This window comes from Peromyscus californicus, unplaced genomic scaffold (genome assembly GCF_007827085.1).
Source record: "Peromyscus californicus insignis strain IS unplaced genomic scaffold, ASM782708v3 Scaffold_19__1_contigs__length_69161282, whole genome shotgun sequence".
Classification (NCBI taxonomy): Eukaryota; Metazoa; Chordata; class Mammalia; order Rodentia; family Cricetidae; genus Peromyscus; species Peromyscus californicus.
In genome coordinates, this window is record NW_026294491.1 from 55611096 (window position 1) to 55622271 (window position 11176).

The window sequence follows — 11176 nt, forward strand, 5'->3', positions numbered from 1 at the left end:
GTTAAGAGGAAAATGGCCATATAAAGAAGTTGGAGAAATCTCACACTAGTGACTTAACAGCACACCTGAAAGCTCTAGAACAAAAGGAAGCAAATTTACCCAGAAGGAATAGATGCCAAGAAATAATCAAATTGAGAGCTGAAATCAATAAATTAGAAGTAAAGAGAACAACACAAAAAAATCAGTGAAACAAAGAATTGGTTCTCTGAGAAAATCAACATTATAGACAATCCCTTATCCAAACTAACCAAAAGGCAGAGAGAATTTCCTGTAGCATGAATCTTAAAAGTTCTTATCAATAAAATCAAACCTGAGCCATGTATTGGGGAGAACTAGAAGATCAGAAAACCAGAACAAGCCACAGCTACCTCACCTCGCCGGATCCTCAGCTAGTCTTGTTTCCTCAGACTGGAGGCCTCTGAGTCCTCATCCAGAATGGGTCTCAGCTGAATTGCTGCTCAAAAGCCTGAATGATTAACCAGCCAAATGCTTAACCAGCGAAATGCTTCTGGTTTCTGGTCTCCACGCCTTATATATCTTTCTGCTTTCTACCACCACTCTCTGGGATTAAAGTCTGACTTTCTGGGATTAAAGGCATGATGAGTACCATGCCTGTCTGTATCCTTGAACACATGGATCTCTGCCTCTGGAATGCTAGGATTAAAGGCATGTGCTACCACTGCCTATCCTCTATGTTTAATATTGTAGCTGTTCTGTCTCTGACCCCAGATAAGTTTATTAGAGTGCACAATATTTCAGTGAACATGATTCACCACAATTTCCAAATTAACCAAATCAGAAATTAAAAAGGAGACATAGCAACAGACAGTGAGGAAAAATAGAGAATCATCAGGTCATATTTCAAAAACCTGTACTCCACAAAATTGGAAAATCTGAAAGAAATGGACAATAGGTACCACATACTACAGTTAAATCAAGACCAGATAAACAATTTAAATAGACCAATAACCCCTAGGGAAATAGAAACAGTTATTAAAAGCCTCCCAACCAAAAGAAAAGCCCAGGACCAGATGGTTTCAGCACAGAATTCTACCAGATTCTCAAAGAAGGTATTCTTTGAAAATACCAATACTCTTCAAATAGTTCCACATAATAGAAAAAGAAGGAATATTACCAAACTCCTTTTATGAGTCTACAATTACTGTGGTACTCACATGACACAAAGATGCAACAAAGAAAGAGAATTACAGACCAATCTTTCTTGTGAACATTGATGCAAAAATACTCAAGAAAATATTCACAAACCATATCCAACAACATATCAAAAAATTTATCCACCATGACCAAGGAGGCTTCATCCCAGAGATGCAAGGTTGGTTCAACATATGAAAATCTGTCAATGTAATACACCATATAACAAACTGAAAAAAAATGATTATCTCATTAGATGCTGTAAATGCCATTGACAAAACCCAACACCCGTTCATGATGAAGGTCTTGGAGAGAACAGGAATACAAGAGCATACTTAAACATAATGAAGGCAAATTACAGCAAGCCAACAGCCAATATCAAATTAAATAGAGAGAAACTCAAAGTGATTCCACTAAAATCAGGAACAAGACAAGACTGTCCATGCTCCCCATGTTTATTCAATATAGTACTTGAAGTCTTAGATAGAGCTATAAGACAACAAAAGGAGATCAAGGGGATACAAATTGAAAAGGAAGAAGTCAAATTTTCACTATTTGCAGATGATATGATTGATAGTATACATTAGTGACGCCAAAAATTCTACCAGGGAACTCCTACAACTGATAAATACCTTCAATAATGTGGCAGGATACAAGATTATTTTAAAAATCAGTATCCCTCCTGTATAAAAATGATATATGGGCTGAGAAATAAATCAGAGAAACATCACCCTTTACAATACTCACAAATAATACAAAATATCTTGTAACTCTCCCTAAGCAAGTGAAAGACCTGTATGACAAGAACTTTAAATCCCTGAAGAAAGAAACTGAAGAAGATATCAGAAAGTGGAAAGATCTCCCATGCTCATGGATAGGTATGATTAACATAGTAAAAATGGCAATTTTACCAAAAGCAATCTACAGATTCAATGCAATCCCCATCAAAATCCCAACACAATTTTTCACAGAGATGGAAAGAACAATACTCAACTTCATATGGAAAAACAAAAACCCCGGATAGCTAAAACAATCCTACACAATAAAGCCACATCTGGAGGCATCACTATTCCTGACCTCAAGCTCTACTATAGAGGTATAGTAATAAAACAGCTTGGTATTGGCAGAAGAACTGACATGTGGACCAATGGAATCGAATTGAAGACCCTGACATTAACCCACACACCAATAAACAACTGATTTTTGACAAAGAAGCCAAAACTGTACAGTGGAAAAAAGAAAGCATCTTCAACAAATGGTGCTGGCATAACTGGATGTCAACATGTACAAGATTATAAATAGACCCATATCTGTCACCATGCACAAAACTCAAGTACCAGTGGATCAAAGACCTCAATAAAAAACCAGTTACACTAAACGTGATAGAAGAGAAAGCGTCAAGTGGTCTTGAATGCATTGGCACAGGAGACTACTTCCTAAATGTAACACCAGTAGCATAGACACTGAGAGCAACAATTAATACAAGGGACCTCCTGAAACTGAGAAACTTCTGTAAGGCAAAGGACACAGTAAATAGAAAAAAACGACAGCATGCAGAGTGGGAAAAGATCTTCACCAACCCTACATCTGACAGAGGGAAGATCTTCAAAATATATAAAGAATATAAGAAACTAAACATCAAAATACTGAACAATCCAGTTAAAAAATGGGTTACAGAGCTAAACAGAGAATTCTCAAGAGAAGAATCTCAAATGGCTGAAAGACATTTAAGGAAATGCTCAACATCCTTAGTCATCAGGTAAATGAAAATCAAAACAACTCTGAGATACCATCTTACACCTAGATGTCAAAAACACTAATAAACATTAAATAACAGCTTATGTTGGAGAGGATGTGGAGTAAGGGGAACACTCCTATACTGTTGGTGGGAATGCAAAATTGTCATTTAATGTATGTATGTTGACAGCCACTTTGGAAATCAGTATGGCGATTTCTCAGAAAACTGGGAATCAATCTTCCTCAAGACCCAGCTATATATACCACTCTTGGCCATATACCAAAGGAGCTTTGGTGACTTTTTCAACTCTACCTTTCTTTCAGCTGGAGTTACCTTTAATATTTCTTTCTCTTCCTGAATACAGTTTTCAAATTCTGAATTGTCTTCATCATTTTGCATACATATATATAATATATATATATATATATATATATATTATACACACACATCTATATACACTTAAACACACACACACACACACACACACACACACACACACACACACACACACACACTAGACATCACTCAGGCACTATTTTCTTTATATTATTTGAGATATTTGTTCATGTCTTGCTGTGGGATAATGCTTTTGTACACTGGTTTAATAAAACGCTGATTGGCCAGTAGCCAGGCAGGAAGTATAGGCAGGATAAGCAGACAAGGAGAATTCTGGGAAGAGGAAGGCTGAGTGAGGAAACACCAGCCCACCAGCCAGAAAACATCATGTAATGGCACAAAGGTAAAGCCATGGAATACATGGCAAAACATAGATTAACAAAAATGGGCTGAGTTTAAGTGTAACAGCTAGTCAGTGGTAGGCCTGAGTGAATGGCTGAGCAGTTTTAATTAATATAAGCCTCTGTGTGCTTACTTAGGGGATATGAGTGGGAAAGACTTGTCCCAACTGCCCTCTGGGCAGGACATAGGAAAACCTTCAGGCTACAATGTCTTCCTTAAATCTTCAAATTCCTTGATACAATTTTTGATGTTTTAAAGATTTTGTACCCTGAGGTTCATTCTCATTGTAAAGTATTTTTGTAAAAGTACAGGATTTGGTGGAATGGGGTCACACTGTTGGGGCCGTACATATTATGTTTTAGCAATTTGACCAGGAAATGTGGATTTCTTTCATTGATTTTATGTCTGATGTTAGATTCTATGGTGCATCAGAGTTATCCCAGTGCACAGGATGTCTTAAAGATAGGATTATTCAGGTGTTCTAGGGTCCATTGTACTCAGCAGTCTGTGTGGGCATAGAAGATATAAGATCTGGGTAGGCCAGAAAATTGGATATGCCAGGGGTAGGATCAGGAATATTTATCAAACTCGGTTCCACTATTGCATATTAATTGAAGTGTGTACTGACTAGTGTAAACACTTGTGAAGACTAAGAACCTTAATGTCAATAAAAATTAAGTAACTGTATTATAAATATTATAATACCATACTGGAATTAACAAACCTCAAATCATAAATTCAAACAAATACTAGGAGAGGATTAATATGCAAATAGTAAGATTTATTTAAATTTTTTCAAACAATCAAAGTCAACACAGTCACCTGGACATGCAAATTCTGCTCATTACATTTCATTTTTATAAGGTGCTTGAAAAACTCAACAACTAAAATGTAAATTGAAGTTTAGAATTTGAACCACTAATTCCAGCGCATGTGAAGAAGATCAAATGGTGGGAAGAGATCAAAGAAAGCTAATGGGGATTTGTTTTCAGATATAATAGCTAGGTAGAGCTAGGAAAGATGACTGACAGTTACAGTGGAAGTATAGGCTGTTCCTTTACTCCGTTGTGCTCTGGGAATCTGATTCTTATTTTCAGGATGGAGTTTCAGTGACCTTAGTCATACTGACAAACAGTATATCTTTGAGCTTGACTCAACTCCATAAATGTGTCACAGAATTCAGAGGTCAAGGTCCAAAGGTATTATTGATTATGTTATTTCAGAATCTTTGGATGTAAAATATTTCTACTAAATAGAACAACAGAGAAGAAAGGAATATTTACTGTTTGGAATCATTTCAATGTATCTGTACCTCTAATTTTCTAGTGGAAGGTGACCAGCCTAAGCAGAGGAGGTGCTCTTTCTTCACATAGCCCTGTTCATTTGTACTGGAAATTTAATGAATTTTGCCTTCACAGTTACATGTAGCTTTGCAGTTTTCTTTAACCATTGGATAGTGACAGAATAGTGAAGGATCGAATGTTACACAGTTCATATTCACATCTTCATATTCACAACTATTTGCTGAAAAAAAACAAAAGAATTCATTATTTAGAGACAAAATAAAACATATGAATTGGTAGAAGGGGATTGAGCAAATGAATGAATGTCCTTTAAAAATAGAGCTTTATGACATGTCTTTGATATGAATTAATGTATTTCTTCACTCATAAAATGCTTGAGAAATTTAAATTCAGTGGTTCTTTGAGGAACTAAGCTATCTAGAGGCTAGAAAGATGGCTCAGTGATTAAGAGTCCTTGCTCTTCTTTCAGAGAACCTGGTTTTGATTTTCAGAATCCACATCATGGCTTAAGATAACCTATAACTTCAGTTCCATGGGACCCAATGCTCTCTTCTGTTCTTCATGGTCACTGGGTTCAATTGAATGTGCATGAATACATACATGCACACAAACATTTATAAACATAAAATAAAGATAAATACTAAAAAAGAACCCCACTATTTAAAATGTCAGTCATTATGCAAGTAATTTCTAAACTTGTGAATGGTAAAAATTTAAACTCTATATTCTTAGCAAAACAAGTTTCATAAACATGTTCTATAGCTACTGTTCCTAGCAGCCAGCCTCTTTATGTAAAAATACTGACCATTAAATCATTCCAGAATATTCTGTTGTCCATGATTGCCCTAGATTATGGTGATATTTTATTTGTATTAAAATGTTATTTGTATGTTAATAAATGAAGTTGCCTGGGGGTCAGAGCTACTAGCAAGCCATCGGAAAGCAGGGCAGTGGTGCCGTACGCTTGTAATCCCAGCACTTGGTATAGTAAGTCTCTGTGTGTTCAGGGATACATCCAGTATTGGATACACATGCCTTTAATTTCAATACTAATCATAGTCTATACAGACAGGCCGTGAAGAGGTGGTCACGTGGTTGGGTTTACAACCAATGAGAAGGCAGAACAGGAACTCTATATAAAGACTTTAACACAGGGGTAGCTCTGGTTCAGAGAGGTAGGACCACTGCAGAAGGAAGGGTAAGATTTTAGCTATTAGCTCTGACCTCTTGGCTTTCTTCTTTGCATTGGTTCTGTGTTTCTTATTTAAAAAGACGGTTGGTTACATCTACACTAGACTTTGAATCTGTTTTTCATACAAGATGAGCTAATTTTGTGAAAACAGAGGCTTGGAAAAGTAGGTAGTGGAGAATTTTCTTCTGATTATTAAATATTTATACTCAAATGTACAGTAGTGACCAGAAACCCAACAAACTCAATTGAAATTCATGACCCTACAGTCTTTGTCATGTCTTTGATGTATTTCGACAGCTCATGAACCTCCATTCAGCTCACCCAGTCTCAGAGAATTGGAAACTCATAATTACCAAATAATTAAAAATATCTTGTTTATATCCTGTACTTTTGGTACCTTTTATTGAGAGAGAGTCTTATTTGTTGCCTAGGCTAGAGTCTAGTCCATACACTCATATACCTCTGCTAATTCAACCTCCAGAGAAGCACCACTACAGCCACATGGCTAGTCCTCTTTCACTTTGTGTGGTGGTTGTCTGCAGGCTTTACAGCCAGCAGGAGAAAAAAAAAAAACATGATCCATGAAGAGATAAAAATGAAAGTCAGCCTGACTTTATGATAACGGTGCTGGTCCAGAACTTCTAGAGTCTGGCCGAGATCATTTTATATTAGCCATGTTTAAGTCCAGCACAATTTTGGAAAAAAAGTTATCTGATAACAATTAACTCAGTCCCAAGTACACAGCAATTGAAGACATGTTTACATTGAGATTCTTTACAAAGTACATCTGGCTTCTTTCATAAGAATGGATACCATTGACTCAGAGATAGTGTCCAAGATTTAGGGTCTAGGGAGATGATTGAAGTAAACATAACACCTGCGGGTATCAGGATTGACCAGGCCCTAAGATGACATAGAAGTCACTTAGGCTGTTGTAAAGCACAAGTGACATCACTTGTAAGAATGGGTTTTATGACCTAAAATCAATGCTGAAGATTTACAGGTAAAGGGTCTAGGATAAGTACAACAAATTCTGGGAGATACAGTGGAGACTGTCTCATGAGCTAGCAAAGGATCACCAGGATGTAAAACCTTGTAATACCTGACATTCCAGAAAGAGCAGTTATGCATCTCATTCCACTGAAGAGATAAACTCTATGTTTAACTTTCCTGACTTCCCTGGTGCTTATCTGTGTGCACTAGGCCTTTTGGCCCTTTATACCTCTCCATATGCTTGTATATATTCATCATCACTGAACAAGCACAATTAACATAAAAGTGTTAGTATTCTTCCTCCTCTCTCTGCAACCCATTTTCATAACTTTTGTATTAATAACACAAAATGACTAGTTCTTAATCGATATCTCCTATTATGCTTTGTCTAAGAGCTCTTTGAAGGATACACTATACATAACACCTGGGAGATTGATACATGAAGATCAAGAAGATTGGTATCAGACTAGACTACATAGTGAGTTCTAGGTGAGCTTGTTTACATAGTGAGACCCTATTTCAAAACTTAAAACAGCCTACACCACAAATAAGTAAATTTAAACTTCAAAAATAAAAATAAAGGTCATTTTCTTTCTCTTTCCGTTTGTTAATTTTTCAATTTGCTATTTGTTAGTGCTGGGATAGTCTCCTTTAAAAGCACATTAAGCAGAGCTGTGGATATTTGGTTTTTCCTTTTTTAGTTTATAATCTTAATATCATTAGTACTGTGAACTTTATTTAAACAAATGCACAATAAAGAATTCTGTAATTCACTGGAGAATGCACAAAAATCCCAGTGAATTGCCACCAGAATTTTTTATATGAACTTTGATGTTATTTTTTATTTTTATAAATACCTTATTGCTGTTACAGTTCCTTTATGTAGCCTGGGCTAACCTGGAGTTTGATCAATACTCCAACCTGGGTTTGAACTCCTGATTATCCTTCCTCTGCCCACAGAATGTTGGGGTTAAATTAATTCTGTGTATTTATATTCATAATAATACTAAAAAAGAGATACTATGACATTCATTTCACTTCCTTCCTGTGATGAAATCTCTCATACCTTTATTATGGAAGGAGAGAATTAACTCACACAAGTTGTCCTCTAACCTCAACACACAATCACACACAGAAGCCATTTCACACATGCATGTGCCTGTACATATACAGAGTGACACAAATATCCATTCACAAATAAATAAAATAAAAATGTAACACAAAATTCAAATGATGCTCTAGAGGAGCTTAAGAATTTATTGTATTAAGCTCCTTGGTGGCCAAAGAATTGTAGTATATTTCTTCCTTCTCTGGGCTGACCTGTTTACTATTATCTCAACCACTTAGATTTATATTGCTTTGTCTTCTTAAAATGCCAACATTAAGATCCTACTGTTATTGAAGATAAGAAAATTCACTTGAAATTTATGGAATTATAGCCACAGGAATATTTCTGTAGACTCCAAATAGCAATAATACCAATATAGTTGCAAGTATGCACTGATTCAGATGTTTTCTTAGACAATACAGAGTATCCTGTTTTTCAATGTCAAAAGTACATACATCCTAAACAAAGGAAAATTTGTAATTCTAAATTCTCTTGAAAATAAGACCATGCTATTAAATCTTAAAACAGATTTGATATTATTATATTAATAAGTTAATAAAACTTACTGCAGAGTCGATCTTCACAGTGATAAGGACAAAGGACACACGGTTCCCCTATTGTGTAAGGGATGTATTCCCGTCTTAAAATATTACCACTGAAAATGAAATATAAATCATCAAATACTTTTAATTTTTCCTGTACACTCAAATACTTGCATATATCACACACACATTGTATATGTGTATATATACATATATATACATGGAATCCTATTGAAAGCTTTAGTTATGCCATACAAAAAATCCCTAACATTTCCTAAGAGTATTCAGATATAAATGTGAAATAATAGGATGATTAATCCAGTCACTTTTTCCCTCAACCATCATGTCAGAACCTGAGCAACTGAAATAGAATAAATAAGAATCTAAAAGTTTAGAAATGTTTTATTGTTGAAACACTCTCTTCATTTCCTGATAAACCTGGAAAATACATAAGAGAGGAATGCTGCTTGAGTGTAAAAGATATTTCCTATAGAGAAACTTAGATACAAGACAATGCTGTGATTCCTATAGTGTGGATGAGGTACCGATGATGATGTACTGAGCTTTAGGTATTTAGTGTATAATTGTTAAAGTCCTAATGCTTAAGAATGTTTGGGGTTTTCTAAAGGTAGCATGAGGGTTTGAGACTTCTATGCTTATCAAAATGAGAATATTAATGAGAAAAACTCTTTATATATACTCTCTGAAGGGTGCAGTACTCTGAAAGTGCCAAGCCGACGCCTCAGTAGGAGCATCACTTAGCTGATCATCACAGGAAATTAGAAAAGTCAGATTCTCCATTGCACTAAGGGTGGCAGGGTGGTGTGTGCAATGCCCAAGGGCTTGCAGCAGAACCTCTCCTCTATATGCAGAACACAGCTCTAGGTGTTAAGAGCAATGTTAAGAATGAAAAAGTCAGAAAGCAGTGTACAAGATATGTTACTTGCTCCTCTTCATTACTCCTCTGACACTTCTAGGTACCAGGCTCCAGATGCTTGCTTGACCAGGCAGCTGGATGGTGTCCAGTAGCTTCCTTTTTTGTATTACTTAGTGCCAACAGAAACATGCTTGAAAATTCTTTGAGGATCCTACTATTCAACCCACAAACAGATTAGAAATGAGTCATTTAAAAGACTTGATTTGTAGACCCTCAGCCTCTTGTATAAGTTTCTTGTATTAAAAGAATAATAGAGCTGGAGAGATGTCTCAGGACTTAAGAGCACATTCCCCTTTAATAGACTTGGGTTTGGTTCCCAGCATCCACTTCAGGTGCCTTGCAGATGTCTGTAACTCCAGTTCCAGGGGATTTGATGACTTTGGTGTCCACAAGTGTTTAGGGTTGACAAACTGGGGTTGGATAACTTATTAGGCGTCTTCTCCAATGAGAAAACTGATCCTTTCTTAACACCCATAGCTTACCCATAATTCCTTGTCCAGGTCTATGTAACCTTTTGTTATCACCCTTGATTGCCTCCCTGAACTCAAAGATAAGAGCCTATTGTTAAAAACATCACCAACTTCAGACACAGGAGTTGGAGAAATTGAGCTGGAATTGACCTGTAAGCCTCTTTCCTCCAGATTAGCTCTCATAGTATTAAAAGATCCTATGTAAGCTGCCAAGGGAAAAAATAACCAATAGTTTTATCTTTCTGCAAAACTGTAACAATGACTAGCCTGCTTGCTATTTTTCCAAGCTTAATTTCTGTTGCTTTATTTATGCATGTGAACACCCATACACCCACAAAGGCCAGAACAGGTCCTTAGTCCTAAAGTTAAAAATAGATATGACCTACTTGACATGGTTTGTTGGGTATCAAACTTGGATTCTCTGAAAGAACAGTAAAAATTCTCCTCTACTGAGTCATCTCTATAGCCCAAATGTTGCTACCTTATGCCTTTAAGAATTCACTAAGTCTTAAACTTCAAAGGCTCTTTGAGAGGTCCTTAATATATTTCAAATAGTTAAGAAAGCTAAAATCTTAACACTTTTTCCTTAGAATTTACTAAAAAATTCTGAAAAATTCATTTATTATATCTTTATTTTAAAGCCAGAAATTTACTTCCCTTCTATGCTATGTTTGAGCTCTTAAAAAAATTCCCATGGAAAAAATGAATATATATTCATAATCTGAATGTTAGCTGAATTTTTCTTTAAAAATCTTTAATTACATCTGCATCTATGTTTGTCCATGTTAGGCTTTGTGCGTGTACAATAACAAAGCTGAGATCAAAAATTTGTGAGGAAGTGTGGGATAAGAAGATTTCAAGCAGAGGGAAGTATGGAAATGAAGGAAATACAGTACTCCTATATGAAATTCACAAAAAAATAAAACAAACTCTTTTTTTGGAATTTTGAGAAACTATTTTCTGTGTTGTCCTGTCTGGTCTCAAACTCACAAAGACTGCCTG